The sequence below is a fragment of the Penaeus japonicus genome, unplaced genomic scaffold (genome assembly GCF_977035675.1).
Source record: "Penaeus japonicus unplaced genomic scaffold, GWHDUDI00000001_assembly GWHDUDI00000040, whole genome shotgun sequence".
NCBI classification, from domain to species: domain Eukaryota; kingdom Metazoa; phylum Arthropoda; class Malacostraca; order Decapoda; family Penaeidae; genus Penaeus; species Penaeus japonicus.
The window spans coordinates 23,796,984-23,806,983 of record NW_028234442.1 but is presented as its reverse complement, the minus strand read 5'-3'; the positions used below and the strand labels follow the sequence as shown (position 1 = coordinate 23,806,983).

The 10,000-nt window shown below is 50.7% G+C and overlaps 1 protein-coding gene across 4 annotated transcripts in view; it reads right to left on the bottom strand.

Moving 5' to 3' along the window:
- MESK2 (misexpression suppressor of KSR 2) overlaps positions 1–10,000 on the bottom strand; it is a 116,480-nt gene that overhangs the window by 57,097 nt on the left and 49,383 nt on the right. Inside the window, exon 1 of one of the 4 annotated variants that reach the window (XM_086533982.1) lies at positions 637–759. The exons of the other annotated variants lie outside the window; for them this stretch is intronic. The gene's annotated coding sequence lies outside the window, so the exon portion shown is untranslated. Of the gene's footprint in view, positions 1–636; positions 760–10,000 lie in introns of those variants that run through there. 4 annotated transcript variants of the gene reach the window in all.

Below are 10,000 nucleotides of genomic sequence, written 5' to 3'. Positions count from 1 at the left end.
CGAGGCGTGAAGGTAATTTAAACTCCCCCCTTTTTTTCTTTCCTCTTTCTCTCCGTTATATCACATACTCTCAACTCACTCATGGAGCAGATAAATGAATAAATGAATAAATAAACAAATAAATAAATACTCGACCCAAGTATAATCTAAAAAAAAAAGTCACGCCCACAAATATCCATACACCAGCCCACGAATCGCACACCTTATATATATATATATATATATATAAATATATATATATATATATATATATATATAGAATTATATATATATATAGATATATATATTATATATTGTGTAAGTATATATATATATATATAAATAAACCTCACGCCCACAGCGCTCCCGCAAACACGCTCACGCCCACAACATCGTCCAGCACGCGGGGCAGCGCACATTAATCCCCTCTATCTCCTCACCCCCCCCCCTCCCCTAAATTCCCACCCACCCCACCCCACCCCACCCCAACCCCACCCCCCCTACCGTAGTACACACGTCACTGCAAGACACCAAAATACCAAGAGCTCTATGCTTGGGGGTGGGGGTGGGGGGGAGTAGGGTAAGCTAAAACCGGCTTGGGATAGGCGGATGGGCGGCCGGAGATGGGCGGCCGGAGATGGGCGGCCGGACACTGACACAAGAGAGGGGGAGCGAGGCGGCGCGAAGGAATGGGTCTGCAGCTCCTGGAGCCTCGACAGCGACTGTGCTCCTGCGTTGGATCGCACGGCCGGCACCGAGCGACGCCCGCCCCGGCCCGGCCCCGCCGTCGTCTCTCTCTCTCTCTCTCTCTCTCTCCCCGCCGTCGCCCGTGCTCGCTCTCTCTCTCTCCTCTCCCCTCTCCCCTCTCCTTTCATTCCTTCTCTCTCCCCTCTCCATTTCATTCCTTCCCCTTCCCCTCTCCTTTCATTCCTTTCCCTTTCCCTCTCCCCTCTCCTTTCATTCCTTCCCTCTCCCCTCTCCTTTCCTTCCTTCCCTCTCCCCTCTCCTTTCATTCCTTCCCTCTCCCCTCTCCTTTCCTTCCTTCCCTCTCCCCTCTCCTTTCATTCCTTCTCTCTCCCCTCTCCTTTCATTCCTTCCCCTTCCCCTCTCCTTTCATTCCTTCCCTCTCCCCTCTCCTTTCATTCCTTCCCCTTCCCCTCTCCTTTCCTTCCTTCCCTCTCCCCTCTCCTTTCATTCCTTTCCCTTCCCCTCTCCTTTCATTCCTTCCCCTTCCCCTCTCCTTTCATTCCTTCTCTCTCCCCTCTCCTTTCATTCCTTTCCCTTTCCCTCTCCCCTCTCCTTTCATTCCTTCCCTCTCCCCTCTCCTTTCCTTCCTTCCCTCTCCCCTCTCCTTTCATTCCTTCCCTCTCCCCTCTCCTTTCCTTCCTTCCCTCTCCCCTCTCCTTTCATTCCTTTCCCTTTCCCTCTCCTTTCATTCCTTCCCCTTCCCCTCTCTCCTGACATTCCTTCCCGCTCACTCCCCTCTCCTTGTCATTCCTTCTCTCGTCCCCTTCTCTTTCCATCCGTTCCCTTTCCCTATCCCTCCCTCTCCTTTCTGTCCCTCCCTCTCCCCTCTCCTTTCCTTTCTTCCCTCTCCCCTCTCCTTTCATTCCTTCCCTCTCCCCTCTCCTTTCCTTCCTTCCCTCTCCCCTCTCCTTTCATTCCTTCTCTCTCCCCTCTCCTTTCATTCCTTCCCCTTCCCCTCTCCTTTCATTCCTTCCCTCTCCCCTCTCCTTTCATTCCTTCTCTCTCCCCTCTCCTTTCATTCCTTCCCCCTCCCCTCTCCTTTCATTCCTTCTCTCTCTCCTCTCCTTTCATTTCTTCTCCTTCCCCTCTCCTTTCATTCCTTCCCCTTCCCCTCTCCTTTCATTCCTTCTCCTTCCCCTCTCCTTTCATTCCTTCCCTCTCCCCTCTCCTTTCATTCCTTCTCTCTCCCCTTCCCCTCTCCTTTCATTCCTTCTCTCTCCCCTTCCCCTCTCCTTTCATTCCTTCTCTCTCTCCTCTCCTTTCATTCCTTCTCTCTCTCCTCTCCTTTCATTCCTTCTCTCTCTCCTCTCCTTTCATTCCTTCTCCTTCCCCTCTCCTTTCATTCCTTCTCCTTCCCCTCTCCTTTCATTCCTTCCCTCTCCCCTCTCCTTTCATTCCTTCCCCTTCCCCTCTCCTTTCATTCCTTCTCTCTCTCCTCTCCTTTCATTCCTTCTCTCTCCCCTCTCCCCTCTCCTTTCCTTCCTTCCCTCTCCCCTCTCCTTTCATTCCTTCCCCTTTCCCTTCCCCTCTCCTTTCATTCCTTCCCCTTCCCCTCTCCTTTCATTCCTTCCCCTTCCCCTCTCCTTTCATTCCTTCCCTCTCCCCTCTCCTTTCATTCCTTCCCCTTCCCCTCTCCTTTCATTCCTTCCCCTTCCCCTCTCCTTTCATTCCTTCTCTCTCCCCTCTCCTTTCCTTCCTTCCCTCTCCCCTCTCCTTTCCTTCCTTCCCTCTCCCCTCTCCTTTCCTTCCTTCTCTCTCCCCTCTCCTTTTCTCCTTCCTTCTCACGCACCCATCTCCTTTCCGTCATTCCCTCTCCCTCGCCTTCCTTCCTTCCCTCTCCCCTCTCCTGCGACTTCCTTTCCCTTTTCCCTATCCCTCTCTTTCCCCTCTCCCCTCTCCTTTCAATCCTTACCCCTACCCTTACCCCTTACCTCTACTGATTATTCACTCCCTTTACTATCTCTCCTCTCCACTCACCCTTCTTTCCACAAAAAAATTACTCCCTTCCTTATCTCCCCTCTCCCTCCCCTCAACCCTAAATTTACTCCCTTCCCTCTCTCCCCTCCATCGAATATTTGCCCTCTTCAGTATCTCCCTTTTCCCGTTCCTTTCTCTCCCCTTTACCACAAATTCACACCCTTCACTATCTCCCCTCTCTTTTCCATCCTTCCCTCCACCACATATTCACTCCCTTTAATATTCCTCTCTCTCTCTCTCTCTCTCCCTCTCTCTCTCTCTCTCTCTCTCTCTCTCTCTCTCTCTCTCTCTCTCTCTCTCTCTCTCTCTGTGTCTCTGACTGACTGTTTGTCCTTCTCTCTCGCCGAACGAACATTTTCTTAATTTTTCATGCAATCTATTTTAAGAAAATACAGTGACCTTTTCACATTCATTTTCTCTGACTCTCTTTCTCCCTAACCTCCCTCTCTATCCCTCTTTCCGCCTTCATCCCTCTCTCCACCTCTGTCCAACTCTCCATCCATTCATCCCTCCCTCCCGCCCTCCATCTCTCCCCCTCCCGCCCTCTCTCCCCCCTTAACAGTGACCTTTCCATTCATTTCTCTCCTCCTCCCTACCTCCTCTCATCCTCTTCGCCTTCACCCTCTCCCACTCTCTCTAACTCCACATTCTCCCCCCTTCCTTCACGCTCTCCCCCCTGCCTCCACTCTCCCACTTCCTCCACTCCTCCCCCTTCCCATCACTCCCCTCCTCCACTCTCCCCCTTCCTCCACCTCTCCCCCTCCCTCCACCTCCCCCCCCCATCTCTCCCCCTCCCTCCTCCCAAAATCTCAATCCCTCACCATCACTACTATAAAAAACAAACAAAACAAACAAACAAACAAACAAACAAATAAAAAAACACCATCACAATACCTACCGCTCTAGCATCACATTTCCCAAAGTTACGGGGGCGGAGACGAACCCACTAATTAGCATAATGAACAGGTCATGTTACCTGAGAGAGAGAGAGAGAGAGAGAGAGAGAGAGAGAGAGAGAGAGAGAGAGGAGGAGGAGAGAGAAAGAAGAGAGTGCAAGGACAAAAAGATAGAGAGGAAGCGAGACGAGCGAGAGCCCCTAGCCTTCACGTAACACGCAATCACCTTAACGGTACACACACCACGCAGAAGACAGGATACGTACATGCCCATTGTCAGATTGGTCATTGCAAAAAAAAAAAAAAAAAAAAAAAAAAAAAAAAAAAAAAAAAAAAAAAAAAATAATTCGTAACACGAAATGTCTACATGTTCTTACATTCGCGTGGACCATTTGCATGCGAATGTTTATTTTCATTACCATAGTTGCAAAGAATATTTACTCTACGGCTTATTCCTTTCCTCACTCACAGGAGGATGTTAACATGACGGCAAAAAAAAAAAGACGAGATGTTGTTTGTTGTGTTTCTTTATTTGTGTTTGTGAGTTTAAAAGTATCGGTTGCAGTTTTATGTGTAAGCGCTCACCTAAAAAGCCACCTCCCATACATTATAAAATCCGTTATTAAAAAACGCAACCATAAACATGTACAGGCGCGTGATTTCTTTCTTTCTTTCTTTCTTTCTTTCTTTCTTTCTTTCTCTTTCTCTCTCCCACACCCACACAAACACAAACATAAACATAAACACACACACACACAAACACAAACAAACAAACGCACAGACAAACACAAACACACACACAAACACACAGAAACAAACACAAACAAACACAAGCACACAGAAACAAACACAAACACACACACAAACAAACACAAACACACACACACAAACAAACACAAACAAACACACACACACAAACACAAACACACACACAAACAAACACAAACACACACACACAAACAAACACACACACACAAACACAAACACACACACAAACAAACAAACAAACACACACACATACACAAACGCACTATCATCGCCTCAAATACCCGAAACTCCACCAAAACCACCCTAAAGCAAGCACCTCCACCCCCATCCCCCTCCCACCCCCCTCTCACCCCCCCCTCCCATCCCCCCCACCCCCATCCTGCAATCACGTCCTAATTGCAAGCGCAGACCACGGGGGATCCTCGAGCCATGCAATCCTTCCTAAGATGTCCTAAGATGTCCTTACGCCTTCCTCTCCTGCAACAAGCTGGCTACTCTTTGAGGTGTTAACCTCCTGCTGCTGCCGCTTCTCCTACTCCTGTACTAAGAGTCCTACACTCGACTCATAAACTCACTCGCTCCCTCACTCACTCACTCACTCGCTCGAGCTCCGCTCAAACCTCTTACCATTTCATTCCGACATAAGGGGGGACCCCACTCCCCAACTATCGCGCTTAGCGCTCGCTCGCTCACTCACTTACCCATTCCCCCCACTCAACTCGCTCGCTCGCTCGCTCGCTCACTCACTCACTCAAGCACTGACTCACTCACTCACTCACTCACACCATTCTCCCACTCAACTCGCTCGCTTGCTCGCTCACTCACTCACTCACTCACTCACTCACCCACTCATTCCCCCACCCATTCCCCCACTCAACTCGCTCGCTTGCTCGCTCACTCGCTCACTCGCTCACTCACTCACTCACTCACTCACCCATTCTCCCACTCAACTCGAGCACTGACTCACTCACTCACACCATTCCCCCACTCAACTCGCTCGCTCACTCACTCAAGCACTCACTCACTGACTCACTCACTCACCCATTCTCCCACTCAACTCGCTCGCTCGCTCGCTCACTCACTCAAGCACTGACTCACTCACTCACTCACTCACCCATTCTCCCACTCAACTCGCTCGCTCGCTCGCTCACTCACTCAAGCACTCACTCACTTACTCACTCACTCACCCATTCTCCCACTAAACTCGCTCGCTCTCTCGCTCACTCACTCACTCGAGCACTGACTCACTCACTCACACCATTCCCCCACTCAACTCGCTCGCTCGCTCACTCACTCAAGCACTGACTCGCGCAACTCGCCTGCACCGCAAGAGTGAAATTCCGATATCAACTGTAACGATCCCCAAATTTCGTGCTTGACAACTGCCTTCCACCCTCTCCCCTCTCTCTCCTCCCCTCCCTCTCTCTCGCCTCCTCTCTCTCTCCTCCTCTCTCTCTCCTCCCCTCTCTCTCCTCCCCTCCCTCTCTCTCTCCTCCCTCTCTCTCGCCTCCTCTCTCTCTCCTCCTCTCTCTCTCCTCCCCTCTCTCTCCTCCCCTCTCTCTCCTCCCCTCTCTCTCCTCCCCTCCCTCTCTCTCTCCTCCCTCTCTCTCGCCTCCTCTCTCTCTCCTCCTCTCTCTCTCCTCCTCTCTCTCTCCTCCCCTCTCTCTCCTCCCCTCTCTCTCCTCCCCTCTCTCTCCTCCCCTCCCTCTCTCTCTCCTCCCCTCTCTCTCCTCCCCTCCCTCTCTCTCTCCTCCCTCTCTCTCTCCTCCCTCTCTCTCGCCTCCTCTCTCTCTCCTCCCCTCTCTCTTCTCCCCTCTCTCTCTTCCCCTCTCTCTGCTCCCCTCTCTTTCTTCCCCTCCCTCTCTCTCTCCTCCCCTCTCTCTCTCTCTCCTCCCCTCTCTCTCCTCTCCTCCCCTCCCCCAGTCAGTCTGTCTGTCTCCCACCTTTTCCTCTTCCCCTGTCTCTTCGCTCCTTCTCTGCCTCTTCCCCTCTCTCCTTCTCCTTCTCCTTCTCCTTCTCCTTCTCTTTCTCCTTCCCTTTCCCCTTCTCTTTGGGAAGAGAAGGGAAGGGAAGGGGAAAGGATGGTAAGGGGGATGGGGGAGGGGAGGGGAGGGGAGGGGAGGGGAAGGGAAGGGAGGGGGAGGGGGGAGGGAAGTTAAGGGGAAAGGATGGTAAGGGGGATGGGGGGGAGGGAAGAGGAAGAGTCTAGCAGTGTCTAGGTCTTTACATGAAAATGCGCGCGCGCAAGCACTCACGCACGCAAGCACACATACACACATGTGCACGCGGTATTACGGTCACACACCGGTGCATTTGAAAGCACACCACAACAACGCTTGTAAATTTCTTCCAAGAATGTGTTGCGTGAGTACAAAAAAAAAAAAAATATATATATATATATATATATATAAATAAATATAAACGAGATAAACAGAATTAAAAAAAACAAAAACAAGAACAAGAGAGAATATACAAGAAAATACCCAACAAAAACAGTGACAACGACAACAGCAAAAAACGTGACAAGGAAAAAGGACAACAACAACAACAACAAAAAAAACGTGACAAAGAAAAAGGACAACAACAACAACAACAAAAACGTGACAAGGAAAAAGGACAACGACAATAACAACAACAAAAACGTGACAAGGAAAAAGGACAACAACAACAACAACAAAAAACGTGACAAGGAAAAAGGACAACAACAACAACAACAACAAAAAAAAAACGTGACAAGGAAACCGAACACAAAACCCAAAGCAAGACCACCTACCAAGGCTGCTGGCTGGCGAGGCCGCGATACATGGCGAGTCCACGAGGCGAAGACGACGTAGAAGGAAGAGGAGGAAAGAGAAAAAAGAAGAAGAATAGGAGGAAAGAGAAAAAGAAGAAGAGGAGGAAAGAGAAAAATAAGAATAGGAGGAAAGAGAAAAATAAGAATAGGAGGAAAGAGAAAAAAAAAGAAGAAGAAAAGGAGGATAAAGGAAGGAGAAGAGGACGAGGGGGGGGGGAGAGAGGAAGAAGGAAATTATAAAATTAAAAAGGGAGGAAGAAAAGGAAAGAGAGGACAAAAGGAAAGGAAAAGCAAAAGGCAAAATAAAGAAAAAAAAAAAGGTTGGAATATAATAAAAAGTAGAAACGAAAGAGAACAGGAAGGGGAAAGAAGATAAAGAAGAAGAGAGGGTGTGGAAGGAGAGGGAGAGGTGGGGGGGGGGGCGTATGGAAAAAAAAAAAAAAAAAAGGTTGAAGATACGGTAAAGGGGAGGGGGGAGGAGGAGGTAAGGAGGAGGGGGAAAGGGGGAGGGGATCAGGAGAGGGAGGAGGAAGGAGGAGAGGGAGGAGGAAGGGGGAGAGGGAGGTATCTTTTAAAAGGGTGAGATGGGGAGATGGGGTTGGGGTTATTTATTGGGGCAGGCAGAAGAAAAAGGGGAAAGAGGAAAAAAAAAAAAAAGAAAAGAAACGAGAAAGACCAAGAAAAATGAGACCGAAAAAAAGGACGTGTGAAGGGGGGGGGAGGATTGGGAAATGGGGAGGGGGAAGAAGAGAAGATAAAGAAGAGAAGAAGAAGAAGAGAAAAAAATATAGCAATTTCAGCAACAAAGACTATCACACGGCGCACGTAACACTGCCGACAGGGCATGCAGTCGGCACACTCCCCTGTCTCTCCTGCTAACAGCGCCCCCCCGCCCAGACAAGGAGCAAAAATGGACTCCCCCCCCCCTCCCCCACCCCCCCAACCAATCCCTCCCGACAACCGCCCTCGCCCTCCGGCACCTCGAAACCCCCCCTCCCCCCAAACACACAACCTGTCCTCCCAACCTTTCCCCAACCTTCCCCCCCCTAACGACACCACCCGATTGCTTCCTTCTTCCTCTCCCTACCCTCCCCTTCTCTTCTCTTACTTCCCTTTCCTCCTCTCCTTCTGTCCTCTTCCTTCCTCTCTCACCTCTTCTGTTCTCTCTCGTCCCTTTCCCTCCTTTCCTCTCCCTTCCATTTCCCTGCCCCGCCCTGCCTTGCCCAGCTCAGCCAGTCCATTCCTCCCCTTTCTCCTTCCCTCACTGACCCAACTTCTCCCTTGCTCCCTTGATCCCCTCCTTTCCTTCCTTCCCTCCAGCCCTCCCTCCCTCCCTCCCTCCCTCCCTCCAGCCCTCCTTTCCCTCCCTCCAGCCCTCCTTTCCCTCCCTCCCTTCCTTCCGTCCTCCCTCCCTCCCTCTTTTCCCTCCCTCTTTTCCCTCCCTCCTTTCTTTCCCTCCCTATGCCCCTTGGTCTCCCTGACCCCCTTGCACCGCCAGTCAGCGGAGGTGATACAACCCATTAAGAAATGCGGGAAAGAGAGGGGGAGGGGAGGAAGGGAGGGAGGGAGGGAGGGAGGGAGGGAGGGAGGGAGGGGGAGGGAGAGAGGGGGAGGGAGAGAGGGGGAGGGAGAGAGGGAGAAAGGAAGGAAGGAAGGAAGGAAGGAAAGAAGTTGGAAAGAGAAAGGGATAAGGCGAGAGAAAAAAGTAAAAAAAAGGTAATAAACAAACAAATTATAATAAAAACAAATAACATAAACAATAACAGGTAAACAAACATACCAACACGACGAGGCCGCAAAACGGTGGGGGTCCGTGGGGGGGTGGGATAAGAAAAAAAAGAAAATGAAGAAAAAGAAGAAGAAAAAAAAAAAAAAAAAAAAAAAACACGAGAAACGGGAGAGGTTACAAATACAGCAAGAAGAAAACAAGACAAACAAACAAACTAACAAACGAAAAAGAGGGGAGGCATTACTCACCCTGCCCCCCCCCCCCCCCCTTTACCTCCCCCCCCCCCCGCCCCCTCGTAGCACGACGCTCGACTGCCCTCACTGCGGCGGCAAAGCGACTTACCTTGAAAAAGAGAGAGAGAAAAAAATGAACGTTAGTGCATATATGTGATCGATTCTAGCAGAGAAATGGTGTGATCGATATCGTCATGACGAGAGAGGAATGAGGGAATGGAGGGGAGATGAGTGGAGACGGAGATATGAGAGTGGTGATGGAGGGAGGGTTGTGGAGGAGGAGGGAGGGTAGGGAGGGAGGGGGAGGGGAGGGATGGGATGGAAGAATAAGGTGAGGGAAGGAATTACAGGAAGGGATAGATGACAGGGTGGGTGGGTTGGGAGCGGAAGAGGGGAGGGGGAGGGAGGGAAGATGGGAAGAAGGGAGGAATAAAAAAGGAAAAAAGAAGAGTTTGAGGGGAGGGTGGGTGGGTGTTAGATGGAGGGGGGGGAGGGTAGGGAGAGAGGAATAAGGGGGGGGAGATTGGGTGTGAGGGTAGGAGGGAAGGGGGAGGGAAGGGAGGAAGGAGTGGGAGGGGGGGGGATGGAGGAGGGAGGGAGGGAGGGAGAGGGAGGGAAGAGTTTGTGAGGGGGAGAGAGAGAGAGGAGAGGAGAAGTGAGGAGAGAGAGAGAAATAAAAAGCAAGCAGAGAGGAGACGAGAAACAGAAAACATATATATTAAACACAGCACAGCGCATGCTTGTGACACGCCACACAACAAGGCCCAGCACACACAGATCCTCACAGGCCTGCCTCTTAACCATCAGGCGCCAACACATGCCATGAAGGCACGCAAGCAGAAGGGACACACAAAAAGAGAGAGACGAAGGGAGAGGG